This window comes from Hetaerina americana, unplaced genomic scaffold (assembly GCF_022747635.1).
Source record: "Hetaerina americana unplaced genomic scaffold, ioHetAmer1.1.p SCAF_9, whole genome shotgun sequence".
Taxonomy (NCBI): Eukaryota; Metazoa; Arthropoda; class Insecta; order Odonata; family Calopterygidae; genus Hetaerina; species Hetaerina americana.
Genome location: NW_027287538.1, coordinates 29,177,336 through 29,194,883, shown reverse-complemented (window position 1 = coordinate 29,194,883; position 17,548 = coordinate 29,177,336).

The following is a 17,548-nucleotide window of genomic DNA, read 5'->3' as shown; positions in this document are numbered from 1 at the left end:
GCCTACCCCAAAAGGGAACAGCATGAAGGGTAAGAATGTGGTCGGTAAAATATAATTTCAAAATAATTCTATTTGTACAACGGCCTTCGTTATGTAGAAAATGGTGGTGATATAAAAAAGCTTTTGAAGCTCATCCGTTTTTATCTTAATTGTATGATGCTTTGACATGGCAACAAATTTCTTGTTGATGAATAAATAAACAAAGCGGAATTTTTATTTTCATAAAACGATACTTATCCATACCCTGAAAGGGAGCATTAAGTACGCCGCCATTAATTAAAATTCACCAAAAATAAGACAGTGACAAAGGAGGCGGCTCTTGAGGTTTTTCTTTTTTTTGGACCATGAACTGTTCTATACATCATTCTCTTCGATTCAATGCATACTATCCTCAAAATCTCCTTTGATCTGTCTCCATTGATATGATGCTCGTCCCTTCGTTTTGTTTACGACGAATGATAGATGACGTCACAACAGCAGTCATTTTTTTGTACACGGTCGTATTCAAGCTTTTATGATGTCGTTTTGAAGTTAAATGACGTGCCTTCGAATAAAAACTCTTTGCGTTGAATTTCCATTATCGAACCTTTTTTGCTGTTGCGGAGATGCTCCAGCAACGCCCCGACACATGACATTCAATATTGCAAGCGAAATCCTGATGAAAACAAATTGTTCGAAAACATTCAATACATATGGGCGAGAATTTATTGCGCATTTCATGCCTCCTTCTGTTTGGGGTATTGCCATTAAATGCGTGATTATATGCACAACTCTCTTCGGCTATTCTGACCACTGGCATCAAGTCTTCTCATTTTGATTTAAATCATTAACAATCCCCATTAAATTATATGCATTTTAAAATATTTTTAAAACTTGCTCCGAAAATAAAGTGCTAATTCAAAATGTAAGTTTTTCAAATCTCAGTACGAAAGGTAATAGAAAATAAATCCACACTTTCCTATTTTCCAAATCTTTATTTATGTCATGAAGAATCATTATTTGTGACGGTGCAGTTTATAATCGGTATTTTTATTCCCTGGAGTGCGAAGGGATTTATTTTCTCGGTCTCCGCCGCATATTCCCATAGAGCATACAGGAGCTATGGTCGCTCTAAATTCAACAACCCCGTCGCCCGATATAATATCTCGGCAAAACCATCTTTGCCCTTTGAATGTAGTAATTTCATTAGGCACTGTTCACTAAACAGTCGAAAATTTAAGGCAGATGTTTTACAGACTCAATGATTTTTCATGGAAGCCAGAATAACATTGCTTGTCCTTGGATCCTGAAATATTTAAAAAGACAACTTGAAATTTTGATAGTTTTCGGGATCTGATAAAATTAAAAAGAGCTATGTTTAATGCGTAGGTGTCCGCTTTTAGTTTATTTACACTCAATTAGCTCAAGAGAGTTTGTTTTTGACTTTATTATACTGGTCACTTACTCTCGTAAATTCCCCTGAAAATTTCATTATTATTCCTGAGAAAATGAATTCATGCCAACTGTTGTTTACTGGCATCGTTAATTCAACTGACATATTTCGTCGGGCGATTGATTTCGTGCAAATTTCTTTGAAAACTGCATTCTCAAAACATAGTTTAGGCAAATGATGTCATACCAATATTCTTTAAGGAAGCATTCGCGAGAGTAGGCGTTTTCCTATTGTCATGAAGACATAACATTGTACTTCTAGTAACCACATTGAATGGTGGCGTTGATGCCTCTGTTTACATTCTTTCATTGGATACATTCTTTGTCCAGAATATTCTCGTGTCTCGTTCCGAAAGCTGTTTGGGCTGATGGTTTTCACGCTCCCTTACGCTTCCCGCCTTCGACCCAAACACGGCATTCCGTCCTCCTCCTACATCCTGGGTACCCTTCTATACCCTTGCGTCATTCTAGAACTTAACCCCAGCACTTGAGCAATATTCACTTTTAGCGAGGCACGCTCCCCATAATCCCACATATGTGTATGCGCTATCTCTCCCCCACAACAGATTCCCTTCCTTTTATACACGTATATCCCTATTCTCCCCACCCAAAACTCCATTTTTATTTCCCCACCCACACTCCTTCTCTATCCCCTCCGACCCATTCCTTTCCCTTCCTTCAAAATCCCACCCCACCCCCCTCTCCCGCCTCTATTGAGGAGGGCCTTCAGTCCTCACAACAATGGAGACTTGAATATCGAACCGGGATGACTCAGCAATCGAAATGCAAAGAAAACAGATGTTCCTGAGGCCTCCTCCTCCACTACTACCCTCCCTTCCCCATTCCCCCCTTCCATTCGTCCTCCTCCTCCTCCCTTTTTGCCCTCTCTTCCCCCATACTCCCATTCCCACTTTCCCCCTAGTTTCTCCTCTTTCATGAAACCATCCGCACCCCTCTCCATCCCCCTCAACTCTATAGAGAGAGAGAGAACTCCGACGACTCCCCCTTCAATCTGCCGAAACGCGAACCACCACCAAGTCCCAAGCCAACACAAAAGCATACCCTCGGATATGGAGGAGATAATTAATCCATTTTTTCCTCTCTCTCTTTCCCCTCATCTTCTCTCCCTCCTCTCCCATCCCACCTTCAATTCCCCCACCCGAGGAAGATCTTCAATCATATGTCCTTTCGGCCTTTGCGGGACGTTATTGATTTCGGCACCGTCCAAGGCTCGCTTTAAAATAACGTGCATGTTTAATCAACCTGTCAAACCAGCTCGTATCATCTCCTTGTGCCATTATGATATTGTTTCCTTTTTCTGACGAGATTTCAAACCTTTTTTTTGTTTTCATAGATCTATTCTGCGATTCCTTTTCCTCCAAAGTAACTGCGGTCGATGTGTGACTCGGTGGAATTGTTTTGGGCTAACCAAAGACTAATCAATCGATTTCCACTTGATTATGCAGCTGCTTTTAACGGCAGCTGAATTAATTATAGGTGTTTGAAAAAATATTTCACAGATGGTATTTCCTGAGAATAACCACGACGGGAAAATATCGTGATTCTCGGCTGATATTTTTAGAATACAGTTTGCATACTTCATATAGGATAAAAACAACATTTCTTCATCATATAAGTTGTTTCAACATATGTTTAAAAATATTTTGTCAAAATCTATTAGTAATAATAGTGAAGATAAATCATGAAAGTAATGGTGAACTATTTTTGACATATGCACCGTAGAAACAGGGATTATAATAATAAGGGATCGTAGATATTAACGTGAATGAAGGTTAGACCGAAAACTAGCCATTCAATAGGTGGTAATGTAGTACCTTAGAAGTTTTCTGTTATTAGTCCCTGTGGTAAGCAATTGGTAGCACCTTAGAAGGTGCTTCATTAGTAGTCGGTAAGTACGTATATCGGATCGGATATTAAGAACTTTATAAAAAAAGATCAGATCTAAAATACCATTATAAGATACAGGCATAAGGCGTTAATTTCATTACATCAAACAGAATGTTCATCATCGTCCTGGGTTATCATCAAATCGGGGCTCAGTTTGTGGTATCTCCAACTTGTATCTACCAGCATTTTCTCTACTTCACAGTTCCTCGCGCTTGCGAATTCCATTACCCGCTTCTCATTTCATCCATTTTTATGTATTTTGCCGTAGAATGATAAATTCGTCCGTGCATTATTATTGGACAGGCACGCTATATCTATTTACTATGTCAAACCTCGTTTCTGGTTTTTAATAGAAAAATTGGAGGAAATTTTGGAATCATTTAGCGCATTATCGTGGAGGAGAATCACGCCAGATGACAATTTCCCGCGTATTTGTATTGGATCGCACATCTCCGTTTGTTGAGTGTTTTACAGTACACATCAGCACTAATTGTTTTCCCACATTACATAAAATCCACTAAAAGAACACCGTTTATGTCCCAAAAAAACGGTGGCCATCAATTTTCGACTTGTATCCGGAGTTTGCTTAAATTTTTTCGGTTTTGGTAAATATGAGTTTCACCACTGCATCGATAGCTGTTTTGTTTCTGGATTGATGTAGGATATCTACGTCTCGTCGCCGGTGATAACGCGAGAAAACAAGTCATCTCCATCTTATTGGTAGAGGCCCAAAAACTTTGGTTCAATGGACATTCTTTTCTTTTTGTGGTGGTCGGTGAGCATTTTTGGTACCCAACTTACACACAATTTGTGGTACCCGAGGTTTTCCGTGACAATGTTGTAAACAGTAGTGCGTTTAAGTTGAGGAAATTGTTCAGCCAGGCCATTAATCGTCAATCGACGATCACATCGCAGTTTTTGTTCCACTTGCGAAACAATTTCATCGGTCAGAATACTGGGCCTGCCATTTTGCTCTTCGTCATGAACATTTGTTCGTCCATTGTTAAAATCACGGCACCATTGTCTAACCTTTCCTTCAATCATAACTGTAGGTCCATAAACTAGGCATGACTCCCGATGAATTTCAGCAGCCGACAATCCTATTGGGGTGAAGTCACGTACTCAGCCACCGTACGAAATATTCGGGCATAATTGATCAATGCGTTTTGTGTCACATTTATACTGGATTGGAGTCACCGGAAAATGAGCGCACATGGGCATTTCTGTTTGTTATGCTAGATAGAACATGATGAAATACTTACTGATACGACAGTAAATCTCTCTTATCATAACGTATTTAAATGGTCCGATGTTACCCGATGCCGGGACGTAGAAAACCTTTTAGCAGTAAAAACAGAATTATGAGGAACTGTCGTGTGTTGCTTTAAAATAATTGTTGCGTAGAGGAAGAGAAGTGTCACTGCAACAGGGAAATTCAAAGACGACGCGTGAATGGGTGACTCAAGAATGGCATTAGAAGTTGAAGTAGTTGGGTGAAATGAAAGGACGCACTGAGGAGGAATTGAATAAAAAATTAAGAGTCAAATCATTCTGTTTGGATTAAAACAATATGGAATGCATCGCTTCCTCAGAAAGACAATGCCCACCTCCTCAGGTCCTACCTGCACATATATTTTTTCTCTTGCACGGCGACGCGGTTGAAAGGAAAGGCAAAAAATAAACGAATTAAACAACTCTGGAGATGAAAGAATAAAGTTTTACACTTTATCGCGATTAAAAAATATTATTTTTTATTCAATTAAGCGCTCACAATCGAACCGTGTGCGTCATTCTCCTTACTCGAATAGAGGGGAACTCAAGAATATTTTTTTTTCTAAAAATGCGTCCTTTTTCCTCTATCTCTCTGGTCTGCGAATTTATATATAAAATATATTTTTATGTATATACACATATATATATGTATATATTATATATATATATATATACACATATACATATACATACACATAAAAGCAATTATATCTCCCACCATTCTGCTCAGGCTCCACCATTGTTGTGGCTTAAAATCTGGCGGCTTTATCGCTCTTCTATTGTCTCCATCCGCCTGTTTTTTCTTCTATTCTCGTTGAATGGGGAAGTCGAATGATACGCGATGGTGTTGAGGGCCGGTGCGGTGCGCCAGTCCGGGTTCCAAGGAAACCTTGCGGGCTTGGAAATAAAAGGTTCTCTTAAATCGCCCCACGAGATGGGGCGAGATGGTAGAAGGTAGGCGATGACAATATACTAACTGAATTCATTTCCTAGACGGATTGCCATTATGCTACTCTTACTGTTTTCGCATACGGGGAAGTCTGTTCACAATTACGCGGTCCTTTCTCACTAGGAGAAATTGAGACCGTTGATGGTAAATTTTGAGTTCATCCATGTTTTATTCTAAAGGTCTCCAACAAGAGTTTTACTATCCAATTGGAGGACAAATATTTTCAAGTGACTTAAGATATTTTGGCATTAGAGGTAAGAGTATGAGTTTGTCCAAAATCGGTGACAATTGCGGAACTCTATCGTAGTCAACACCGAATTAAACTTAGAGTTTACTTATACTTAAACTTTTAGCAGTGGAATACCGATCCAAGGCATCCTTGTATGGACCCTAGGCGAAATTAAAAAAAAACCGAGGCCTTAGAAGAAGTTTTATATTTCATTGCATTTTGGTGTGGGATTAGTTGCTGTACAACAATAACAACCATATTTCGACGCATAATAACCATTTTTATAACTTATTATCAATTCCAGTAGCCTATATAATGAAACTTTGCGAAATTTACTTCTCATTTTCGCTTTATAAAGCATTATTTACCTATTCTATGAGTATTTTATAAGAAACATGTGCGTTACTAGAAATATAATTATTTAATAGAAGGAATTCTACAAAGCAGATGCCGACTTCCGACTCCCCGAACTAACTAATATGAATTTTTAAGAGGTGGTATTTTCAATAAAATCTCTTATTTACCTACATTTATATTCATACCTGTTCTAGCTAAATTGTTTTGTGATTGAAAGAATTTGGTAAAATATAAAAGCGATCGATAGCATACGGTAAAAGTGGAAAATCATTCGTCAATATAACAATAGCTACTATATTCAACTTTGGAAAAAAAAACAAATCTCCGAAGGGAAATTGCGAGTGTTTTCTCATCTTTCAATTATGGCTGGCAAAAATTTCCCTGGAAATCCCCATGGAACTCGTTCTTTAACTGTTGAAACAACAGAACCGGAAACCACGAATTTTCGAACGAAAATCCATGGAAAACTTCTCTTTATGTGAAAAGGCCCGCTCAAAGAGGGGGGAGGAAGAGGGAGTGAACTATTCAAAAAAATTTACCCAAAAGAAAACAAATCCGGAAAAAGAAGTCATTAACAGGTAAAGTTTGGATTCATCATTGCTGCAATGGAAAAATAATGGCTTTTTGGAATAAAAAAATCGGAGGAGTGAGGGCGATGATATGTTAGCTGATTGAGGGTTTGTTGGAATTAAGGCATTGGAAATAAAGATAGGACGGGAGAGAAGCTGAAATATGTTATAAAATATTTTATTTTTTATTTATTCAGTATAAGTCCGAAAACAGCACATTCTGGCCTTTACATCGAACTATTAACAACGATAACAATGATCACATGTACAAGGAGGTGTCCCCAAGCCCTAGGTGGAGGAAAACTCACCCAGGCGGGAATCGAACCCGCGACCCTTGGAATGGCAGACGAGGACGTTACCCCGCCGCCACCGGGGTCGGCAGAAATATGAGAAGGATTAGGAAGTTTCAGGTAGTCAACAAATAATTAATTGCCATAGAGTAACGATAAACTCAAAATATAAAAACCCAAAATTGGTGAATGAGAATAGGATTTGTCCTAGCTCGGGTACAGATTTCCTACTCGCGAACAACTCAGGTGAGAATTTATGTTCAGAAAGCCACCGAAAGAATGATGTGAACGAAACTAATTTCATAAAACAGAGTGAAAAACGTAATCGAAAAAATTCTTGGCCTAACTGAATATTTTCGTTAGAACTATAAACCACACATATAAGAATATTAATGACTATCTTTTCTGAAACATCTATGTATTAAAAAATAGGAGAAAATGTTAATTCCATGCACTAACAAAAACCCTTGCATGCGCTTGCAATTATTTCCCTAATCTATGGCAGAGTGTGAAGTAAGAGATCTATGACAAGTATTGTTGGTGTATTTTCCACAAGTTTCATGTAGACACAAATGTGACTGAGTATAATTTCACCTGTTGAAATGCACAAATTTTACACCTTGGCACAATGATTTATCACAGGCGTCAGGATAACATTTCTGAGGAAGTTGTTTAGTTCCCTTTGGCTGCCATAACCACTTCATGAAATAAAATTTCACTAAATGATTACCATCGACAGTGACAGCAAAGGAAATAGAGACAATAGCATTATGATTTAGATTCAGGAGTGTCCAATCTTGCTACTCAAACACGTACACTACTATCTGCACCATATACAAGTGTGCAGGCAGTCACCGATGAACACTTTCCTTATGCTGGCATTCAATGTCTGAAACGCACTCAACCCTCGAGAGACGTAACCTATCATATACCAAGTGCCTGCCAACATAACGAAATCCCTCTCCTTCCTCCAATTCTCAGCGCGCCGGTGACTGCCTCCACACCTTTGCAAATTCATATACCAAAATAGAGGAGAAATATCAACATGTTGGCATTTGAACATTAAGTATATTCTGTCATCTCAAATTGCGGTTGTTAACCTTCCGCAACCGCCTGTGAGGATTACCGGATATTATTTAGATTTCGACGAAAAAAATAAGATAACGCGTGAAAAATCAATCCCATTTACATGAGAGACGAGGATTGTGGAAGATGGTTGAGGGAAGAATGGTAGGGGGATGGGTTTTTTGTCAGGAGCGTGGAAGGAAAGGAGCGGAGGGGGTTGGATAAGGTGGCCCTGGCCGGGGGTTCTGGGAGTGGTGGAATACGAGGCAGACGTTGGGGTGAGGGGAAAGAGAGCGGATGGGTGTGGACCGGGGAGTAAAAACGAGAACAAACTCCGAAAAAAAACCAACATGGAAGGAAGAACGCGGTTTTCTCCACGGTCCGACCCCCCACCAACTCCACCACTCACCATGCCTTGCCTCATTCCTTTCTGCGAGCGCCAATGTGGTCGGTAAAATCGCGGTGGCGTTGCAATTAAAGACAAATGAGCGACGAAATGGCGATGCGTATATGGTGCGGGTAGGGGATGGGAAGAGGAAAAAAAGGGTTTTTTTTCCTCAATCCCGAAAATCGCACGCGCTTCCAATTTCATTTTTTTTCCTTTCTTTCCTTCCCTCTCTCTCTCTCTTCCTTTGTCTCCACCCCCACAGCCCTACTCTCCATCCTCCTCATTTGACTCCATCCCTTAAGCGAGACCGTTCCCCTTTTCTCCCTCCCATCTCCCGAATTACTCTTGCCTCAATGGAGACTCCATGGAGCGCTTTTTCAATTGATTTTCTTTTTCTTCCTTTTTATTTCTCATCCACCGCTCTCATCAACACTCTACCCACTCCAATGCCTCCGCCTCCTTCCGCCCCCCCTCATACCTACCAAACCTCTTTCCCTTTTTGAACAACCATCCCCAACAACGGCTCCACATTTCATCTCACCGCCTTCATAAATGGCACCGCCCACAACGCCCAACCAAACCACCTCGCCTTAAGTTTCCTCCCGAAAAAAGTCTTTCTACGTGGCAGTGAGCGACGTTTCAGTTAATGGGGCTTCTATTCTTTTTCATTTGCTACCTACGTTTTTAATTTCGGGCTACTAGGTAGTGTTTACACAATAGCGGAGAGTCAGTACAAGGCTGGACTCAAGTTATCGAGAACAATTTTAAATGTAGGGATGGTATTAATGACTTCTCTAACTTATAATGAAGAACTACTTGTCCATTTTTGGTTATTAATTTTTAATATATAAAGTTATTATTCCAATTTTGAACAATTTTTTGTTTCCCAACGTTCCGTGTGTTACTTTGAAATTATCATTAGTTTGAGCTTTAAAAATGTTGGCTGCTAATACAGATCCTTCAAACTTGCGAGTGAAATATGCAATGAAGCCCAATTTAGAGAATGAAAAACGATAAATTTTTTTGTATGACGTTTAATATTATTTTTTGGATTGTTTAGGGAAATCAAAAAGAGGCTGGAAAGATGGGCGTCAAGCGTGCTGATGGGCAATGGGATATTGAAGACTGTGGTAGAGGGAAGAACGCTATGCAAACGATGAATGGATAGGAACAGGATAAGGATGTTGGATGGAATGATGGGAGGAAGGAATTATTTAGAATTTAAGAGGGGCCTAATGTAAGGTAGAATGCTTTTTGTTAAGAAAGACAAAGGAATTATATTTTGACCACATTACACTCGTATATATACCTACAAATAAACATAAACGGATAATAAAGAGAGCGCTAGCCAAAAAAACATAAAGAAACACATAGAAATGCAACCTACGTATTCAAAATTTTCGGTGGCCCAACCACCATCCTCTGGGGAGTTCTTTCCCAAATGAAAGGTGGTTTGGGGACCGAAATAAAATTTTTAATACGTGTGAGAATCATTTGTGAGGGTTTCTCTATGCTTCTGTTAACTAGTGATGTCTCGATTCTCCGTTTAAATTGTTATTCATATTCGTGAGACTTTCTTAAAATATCCTTATATGTATTATATATATATATATATATATATATATATATATATATATATATATATATATATATTATATATATATATATATATATATATGTGTGTGTGTGTGTGTGTATTTATATGTGCATGCATATATATACATACATAGACATATGAAATGAAGCCAGAGATTAGATCTTATTTATTCCTATGGCGTGATGTCATATGACTTTCCCTTCCCTGCTCTATTTGCTCCCTCCCAATTCTTCGCCCTTGCTCTTATCTTCTCGCCTTTATGGGCAGCTCTACGACCTGACGCGTCTTTCCATCTCTTTACAATGGGCTCTATCATTTAGCCTCCGCAACCTAATTCGCCTTCCGGACTCCGTTATTAAGCTTGCTTTTTATTTTATTTTAAATTTTAAGCAACGTAATGCCAAAGTTTTTCCAATTTTCTCCAATATTGGAGTAAGTTTCACAGCAACTATCATCCATAAAAAACAAACTGAATACGTACCTCAATACAACTTTTATGTTTCAATGGTAACAGAGGTATATAAAGGGTCAAGATTTTATTATCTCATTTGAAATAATTCTGAAAAATTACTGGTTTTCCAGGACGTACTTTGAAGTTATAAATATACAAGCTACGAAGGTGCTTATATGATATTCCTAACCCTACAGCTTTACAATTTAATAATTGAAATATAGATAACCATTTCAGCATAAAGTTTCGCCTCAGGTAGATAAACATTCATCGCCAACTTTTGAAGGGAATTCCACCTTAGTTACATTGACCAAATTTACGAGTTCATCACACTATGTTTGGGGTAAATACTTTATTTGCGCCGGAATAGATGATCAGAAACGAGCATTACCCTTTATGTGATTTCGATAATTCTTCTTTTAATTCCTTACAAGATAGTATATAAATACAGTAATATAACGTCATTTGACTATTCAATTGCATTTTCTGCCACACCGATGTCTGGTTGAAAAATAATGCAATGCTTTTCTTTAATACCAATGAAAAGATACAATCGTTTAGAAAGAAGTACTTTACATGTGTTTCATTCAAAAAGAAAATATGAAAAAACTAACATGTTGCATTAATAAATAGCAATTTCTAAGGATTGTCTTTTTTTTCAATTATCAACACACTTAAACCTAGCAGCAAACAAGTATAACAAAACATAACGTTTACAAACCATTAGTAACAAAAGGTAATTGAATTTAAATTACAGTTATTCAAGTAGACATGACAGACAAAAAAATAGCAGGAAATGCGCATCAGTACATCTTGAAATATTGAATCCCTTAATCCCGAGAATTCATCTTGAAAGCAAATAAATAACAAAATGGATTTTCTGCAATGGTTTCCCTAATGGAGATATTTTTACTAAAGGTAATCTACTGGTTAAAGTAGGTTTTTGGATGGACACAACTACGAAATAAATATTTTGTGACTCCTAGCAAAACACAATCCAGCAACCTACTTTATATTAGGTCCCTCTTCATCTCTGAGTACTTACTTGACCAATATTAAGTATATATAACACCTCAAAATAAAAAAATTGCCCGTATAACTCTTTATCTGGTTGCTTTTATCCAAAAAAGAAAGACAGATGATTCGTATCAAATTAGTATCTAGGAATAATTATTTTTCGAGCATTACACCATTAGCTGAGACTTAACTTAGCTAATAAATAAAGAAAGTTTGAGAGATAAAAAGCAATTCGTACACGATTCACTTTTGGAGAGTAAATTGATTTTAGTTTAGTTTATGACCATCATTAATATATTGCTGTTGCACCAACGGTTTCATAGAACTCTATTAACCAGTAATGGTTGAAACAAGTGTCACGTTTCAACTTGAGAGATGCAAAGGTTATATTGAAAATTCATATAAAATATTTAGGAGAGATTTACTTTTACTTAGACATCACAGCATCGAACTTCTGGGCTATGCCTACTTCACAAGTAAGGATTACACTCTTCAGGTAAGTACTGCAGATACCTGTATGCATGTAAAATCGTCGGTGCATCATTTCTTAGTACTTCCCTATGTTGCGCGAAAGGAAACTTTCTGCCAAATTTTAAATTCATCGTAAAAACAGGGGTTAGGGATTCGGTGCTTCGGGGCTTTCGCATTCTTATAAGTGGGCAAAAATTACGGTAATGCTCAGCAATATAGTCAAATCACCTCCATTTAAATTCCATGTAAATATTTTGATACTTTAAAATGTCCTTACAATTATTTCATTTAAATTATTTGACATGACTCTCTTTTTATGAAAGCTATTTTCATCCATAAGAAATTTTGATTCTGGGCAAGGACGTTGCTCCCTTATATCCTATTCTCAGTGTTAGTGTCAACTTGCCTCTGATCAGAATCAACCAGTAGCTATATATGGCAGTTTCAATTTTCCATTAGTTGATTACGTAACTAGTTCGAACGGAATGAACGCGATTCCTCCGAAGCAACGCTCAACCTCTTTATTATCAAATCCCGAAAACGTTGGCAAGCAGCAACATGAGCTATTCATACTCGTACACGAAAAGATAGTGAAAGGCGGGTGACACACGCACAACTTATCTTACAAGGCGACTTTGACAAAGTAATAAAACTTGAGGTGCTACCAGAGATACTATAACAAATTTTAGGCACCTTAAGGAAGAATATAAAGGGGATACCCTATCGAGGGGGGATAGATAAGAATCTCATTGGGTAGGAGAGAATTAAGGTTCGCAGTCCTCCTATTTTCGGATTAGAATACAGACGAATAAAATGGTGAGACACCCATAGAGCCGACCCATAAATATAATTTGAGGCATCCCACATTTTGAGTAAATAGTACGATCTCCTCTACATGACCTAAAAAGCAAGTAACATGTACAAGTAGACATGAGTATTATCATATTGTATTAGCATGGTGTTATTTTGCTCTAGTTAGACCTCATTTGGAATATGCCGCAAGTATTTGGGATCCGTGGGAGAAAATTTGGCAAAAAGAATTAGATAAAGTCCAGAGAAAATCCGCTAGATTCGTTAAAAATTATTATGATAAGAACACAAGTGTGACAGGTCTCTTAGGGGATTTAGGCTGGGAACCACTTGAAGTGCGGAGAGAACAAGCGAGGCTTAGACTTTTAGAAAGGTTCAGAACAAACGAGTTTAAATATGACACTGAAGGGATTATAATGGCCCCACACTACTTAGGTAGATCAGACCACAAAGATAAACTAAGGGAGATAGATTCCAGGACAGATAGGTACGAATACTCATTCTTTACCCGAACAATCAGAAATTATAATAGTAAGAAACCGAAGTCACTTTAGAAATATTGAAAACATTGAATTTACAAGTCGGAGCAAAGTTAAGCACTGCAAAGCTGTTAGATATACTTTCAGGTGCATGTGTATGTAAGATGTAGATTGAGTGTTTGCATGTGTGTGGGGTGTAAGTGTTCATGCATGAATGTATGCCATGTTTTTTTTGTGGATGTATGATTTTGTGGTTATTGCATGCGGTTTTTTTTCCTCTTTCTTTTCTAAATTACGGGTGGTGCCCTGACACCCCCCGCCACACGCCCTTGCAGCGGCTTGCGGGGTATTAAGTAGATGTAGATGTAGATGAGTAAATGCGAGTGCTCTTAGCTCAGAAATATTTGGTCGGACACATATGGTGTTTTTCGTTCCACATCTACTGAATTGGAAGAGTTTAAAAGCAAGTCAATGAGGATTATGTGGATTGGGACAAGGAGCAAGTCCTCAAGGATTAAACAAGAATTATGTAAAAGAATATCGAAAGAGAACCATGTTTGGGCCTATTTTTGCATTCGCTGCCATTATTCAAATTTATATTAAAAGAAACTCGGTGAAATTCGAAGGAGGCAGGGCAAGCGGATGCAGAAGTTAATGAGAAGCGATGGGAGACGTTGACCACAATAAAAGAGAAGGAAATTTTGTAATTAAGGCTTGGGGAGAAAAATGACAGTCAAATTAAATGGCTATAAGGTAGGTTAAGAATGTGTTACTATAATGTGCACTACAGTGTTTAAGGATATTTTTTGTCATGTTGGTCAGAGGCTCGAAGCAGAGAAGCGTATGGTGCCAAGATTCATGGTAAACCTACCCTACGCCGGTACAGCAATACTAAAAGTACACGTACAAAGTTTGTCCCAAACGTTGTAGAATTTGCGTAAATTCCTCTCGGGTCCTCCACCGGGTTATATCGTCCATATTGGCCGACATTTCGATGTCCAACTCGGTCATCGTATTCAGGGCTTCTGAAGACGATGACCGAGAATAGAATAGAATGACCGAACGTTGTAGAATTTAATTTTTTCCGAATAACGGACGGACGGGCGGCCGTATCTCTGGCTAGGTTTGAGGGAGAGGAGTACCGGGAACGACTGGAGACTATTGGCTCCCAATCTTTGCGAAGTATGGATCGTTCATTTGCGAAACCTCTATCTTCGTTACGCTCCGTCATGAAACGGTTATTGGAAAAGCGCGACGCCATCAAATTTTGCGTGAAACTGGAAAAAAACCGGGAAAGAGACTCATTATATGCTCAAGGCAGCTTATAGCGATAACGTCATTGGTAGATCGAGTATTTATCAGAGGTCAAGTGGTTTCTGGAGGGTAGAGAAAATGATGAAGACGCCGAAAGTTCAGGTCGTCCTTCGACCTCAAAAAGTGACGAAAATCTTGCAGGGGGAACGCTTTCTTGGTCAGGGATCGTAGATTAAGTATTCGCATGGTTTCTTATAAACTTGAGATCCCTGCATCGACTTGTGACCGAAATATGGGCATGAAAAAGGTGTGCGAAGTTGGCACCGCGAGTGTTCTCGGACGAACAAAAGGTAACTCGCACGCGGGTCTGCCAATAGCTTCTCGATCATGTAAGTGAGGATCTAAATTTTTTCGACGATGCCCAACCAGAGTATCTTCTCTTCTCCCACCTCAACTCCGTCAGGATGTCCCCACGGCTCGGTGGTAGCGTTACAAAATGTTGTGACGATGGAGCTGAGCAGCATTCCGAGTGCCGCCTTTCAGAAGGCGCGCGAGGCATGGAAAAGCCGCTGGCAGCGGTGTGGACGCACAAGGGTACTACTTCGAAGAATTTTGAGTTGAGTGTAACGTTTCAGGCAATACCACTTTTTTTAACCGGCTCAGTCCCACTTCTTTTGGGAAGGAACTTGTAAAACAAGATACACGGAAAATACTTGCCCTTCCAAGGGGATTAAATATTATTTTGCTTAAGACGGTTCGTATTGACAGTGCCAGAGTGACTGCAAGAGCTCATTAAAGAACCACACACTGGGTAATTTTCTACTAATTTTTCTGATGCATAAACATGTGAAAACCGCAAATTGTAAACCTGAAGCCCGGTTTCATGGGTAAAGTTAAAGCTAAAGCTCGATGATATGTGGAATTCACACATTACAAGCATTGGTATTAGGATAATAGACCTAGCTTCTTCCCCTCTTTTTTTCTTATACGAGGGTCATCCGGAAAGTAGTACCCGTTCGTGCCGCATGAAGTGCTGACGACGCGAGTAGCCGCTGGACGAGGTCAGATAGCTTCAGTGGCTTGTCTGCCTTCTCTGAGCCAAGTTGCGTGACGCTAGCATTGCCTGTGTTGTTTCTGTGATTGTTTACAATGTTTAAAAAAATTGAGAACGCCGCCAGTTGTGAAGTGAGGGCAGTGAATAAATTCCTCAATGCAAGAAACGTTCGCCCATGTGATATTCATCGCCAATTAAAGGAGGTGTATGGAGACAATGTAATGGACGAGTCGTCTGCTCGGCGGTGGTGTCGCAACTTCAACATGGGGAGGGGGAACACACACGACGATGAGCGTTCGAGGAGACCGTCTGTCATTACAGACCAACTGGTGAGCTCAGTTGACGAATTCGTGAGGAACGATCGGCGCGTCACAATTGATGACATCTGTGAGCATTTTCCCAATGTTTCTCGAACAATTGTTCATGAAATTGTTAAACACCATCTGCATTATGCAAAAATTTGTGCAAGATGGGTCCCTCGCGTATCTCAATGAGCTGGCGGCGAAGGACTATGCAGCAGGAATACAGAAACTTGTCACACGTTATGACAAATGCCTTAATTTGCTTGGAGATTATGTTGAGAAGTAGTTTAAAGTATCCTCTTTCAAATAAAATTTTTTATGTTTGTTAATATTTACTTTTGTGTCTTTAATTCACGAACGGGTACTACTTTCCGGATGACCCTCGTATTTTGCAAGGACTTCCAAGAAAGATTTGTTTCCTAAAAAAATCACTAATCCTGAGTGAAACTCAGGTAGCCCAAAAGTGTCACCAAGAATTGAGCCAAGACCCTCCGGTAAGTAATCAAAACTCTCTGGCCACCCATTCTTACACATATGTTGACTCATAATTGTCGATAACAGTGAACTTTGAATGCGTTGAATGATAGAGCAATTTACACAGGTATTTATTGAAAAACAGATCATGTCCAAAAATATGGTTGTGTTTAAATGATGAGGTCAATGAAAAATAAAATTCAATGAATTAGTGACTCGAGTTGATTTTTCCGAAGATATATTACATGCAAGTTTTCAATTTCATACAAATATTGTATGGAGTGCATGCCATTGACTAGCATGAAGGAATTTATCTGAGTATATTTCACAGGAATTGGCATACAGCTATGCTTCCATGTAGGTTTAATTTAAAAAAAAAATGTGGGTTTCACTTCATGTACTACTGTTAGAATAATGTCAATGTCACGTAAGGCTGCTTTCGGGTAATCTTGAAAAATTTCAAAATAGGCCGGCTCATTTCCTTAAACGTTGTTCTGATAAGATTGGAAGTTTCCTTGCGGTAAAAGCAGGCATGGCATGGGATTTAATAGATACATAACATTGGAGATAAATTATAACTATTTTAGAATTTTGGAAACCAGTGGGCTAACTTCTGGTCAACAGTTATTGCCAGCGTGAGAAACCCGACAATCGAATTCCGAAATTGAAGAGCGATTTATTCATATGGCTGAACTAAATAAGGATAGGGATTCGCTTTCCCGTGTACAATATATAATATCAATGAATTGAAGTTGGTTTAGGAATTAAAAATAGAATCAATGAACTTTTTCCCTGAGTACATATATCATATAATAAGTTTATACAAAGTGTGATGATGAAGTGTTTTTCTTTCTCGTATGATTTTCCCTCCAAGCGATTTCCCATCTCCCATCAACAGAATGATGTTTAAGTGAGACTTATATACCGAAGATTTTTCATCGTGACGGAAAAGTTAAAATTGGAAGTTGAAATACCAATTTGACGTAAAGTTGAAGAGATATGGATTACATCACGGCACTAACCACACCCGAGGAGCATTTCGGAAGACCACGTACGAAACATTTTCATAAAAACCAAATTTACGAAATAAAATAGCGTCCTTATTTGGACGATATGCGCACAATAAATATTACCTTCAGCAACGCTGAAACATTTTGAAACCGTTTGGGCATGAGTTGTGA